Below are 2,100 nucleotides of genomic sequence, written 5' to 3'. Positions count from 1 at the left end.
TGACTGAACCCAGTTTGGCCTGCTCAGCCTCAGCAGCGGCGGGCCGCAGCTCCTACTGGAAATTACACGACACAGAATATTTGGGGTGAGTGACATCTTCTTGAAAGACCTTCGAGAATTACGGAAGGAAAAAAAAATAATGCATTTAAGAAAGTGGTAAAGTTTGGAAAGGGGAGGGAAAAAAAAAATCCCTGATATTCAACTGGGCTGAATGCTTAGATGTCGGTGGACATGAATAGCCAGGGGTCTGACAGCAATAAAAAGGACTATGACCCAAATTGTGAGGAGGAGGAAGAAGATGAGGACCCCTGGGGCACGGAGGTCTACTATGTGGGAGTAGCCAGTGATGTGGAGCAGCAGAGGGCCAACGCCTTTGATCCTGAAGAGCACCAGTTTACCTGTTTGACCTACAAGGAGTCTGAGGGTGCCCTCAATGAGCACATGATACCTAGCCTCTGTCCTAAAAACCACTGATATTTACTGCCACCAGTACATCCTCTCTATGGCACTGGTATCTCATTCAGTTGCTAAACTTATATTAGTTAATTTCCACTGGCAAGTTGCAGAGATATTGGACACATACGAGTCTAATTCTGCTCAACCTCTCATTGAAGCTCAAGTTCAGCCCTGTTCCTTGAAACGTGTCCCCACAGCCCACCCCCTCATCATTGTGCAGTGTGTATGCAGTTTGCGCAGAAGGAAAACCTGCTCTCTCCTGCCTGTCAGCACTTTTGCCATAGCTTCTGGGAGCAGCCCCGTTTATACTTGTCGAGGATGGTGCGGGTGTGGGAGTCTCTGGAATGGCTCAGGATCCGCCACTCCAAACACCAGAGGACTTTGTGTGCTTCCACTGTTGCCCAATGAAGAATTAAGAGACAAATACAGGCATTACCACTTGAGGGACTATGTGGAGAGTCATCACCAGCTCCAGCTTTGCCCTGGTCCAGACTGCCTCCATGGCTATTTGGGGACAGGGGCCCAGAGCTTGCAGAGTACAGTGCAATAAGTGCAACCAAGTCTTATGCTTCAAGCGGCGGACGTACCGCGTCCCCACAGACTGCGCTACAATCCGGAAATGGCTCACGAAGCATGCTGAACGGCCAACTACATTAGGGATGACATTAAAGACTGTCCCAAGTGCGACACCTGCATTGAGAACGAAGGCTGCAATCACATGCAATGCTCCAAGTGTAAACATGACTTGTGCAGAATATGTCTAGGAGACTGTTAAGACCCATGGCACGAGTACTATGAGCGCAGTTGGTACAAGGAGAACCCTGACATTGTCAAGCCCAGGCATCAAGCCCAGGCCAGGGAGGCCCTCAAGAAATACTTGTTCTACTTTGACAGATGGGAAAACCACAAGAGCTTGCAGCTGGGGGTGCAGACATACCAGCAAATTCCTGAGAAGATTCAGGATAGGGCCATGAATAATCTGGGGACCTGGAATGAGCGGCAGTACCTACAGAATCCTGCCAAGCTCTTGGTCAAGAGCCAGTACACCCTGCAGGACACTTACTCTTTGCGTGTTACACGGAGTCTGGACCGAGGAAGAAGCTCTTTGAATACCAGCAGGCTCAGCTGGAGGCTGAGATGGAAAACTTGATGTGGAAAGTGGAGTGTGCAGACAGAAACGACAGAGGGGACGCAGAGAACTGGACAGATGCACGTAGCAGTGGAAGAGAAACTGGCTGAAGGATTCCCATGACAGCTAGGTTGGGACATGGATGTGAAGGCATGAGGGAGATGTGGTTGTGAGATCTCCCAGCTGCCATCCTGTATGCTGTAGGCTTTGCCTTTCAGGACCCAGGCAACAGCTGAGGCCCACACTCCTGAGAGACACTGGCCACACACGACTCGGTTGATTTCTGTTTTCTTCTCATCTTTTTGCATTTTGTTTCTACTAGGGTAAAGGACATGTTGACCTGGCCTCTTTTCAGGACTTTTAATCCCCCCTGGGTGGTTGCTGGTAGGGAAAGTTTTTTTCTGAATGACTATTGATAGTTTTACAACCTATATAGTTTTCAAAGTTTCTATAATTATACAAAAAAATAAGCAAACCACAGAATTATACAGAATCCTTTAAAAAATAAATTGGCA

At 48.2% G+C, this 2,100-nt stretch overlaps 1 pseudogene; it reads left to right on the top strand.

The window, feature by feature from the left end:
• The first annotated feature begins 219 nt into the window (after positions 1–219).
• LOC115516993 lies at positions 220–1,695 on the top strand (annotated as a pseudogene).
• Positions 1,696–2,100: the final 405 nt, after the last annotated feature.

The sequence above is a fragment of the Lynx canadensis genome, chromosome B3 (assembly GCF_007474595.2).
Source record: "Lynx canadensis isolate LIC74 chromosome B3, mLynCan4.pri.v2, whole genome shotgun sequence".
In the NCBI taxonomy this organism is placed as follows: Eukaryota; Metazoa; Chordata; class Mammalia; order Carnivora; family Felidae; genus Lynx; species Lynx canadensis.
Note: the sequence above shows the minus strand (reverse complement) of the source record. Positions and strands in the feature narration are given on the sequence as shown.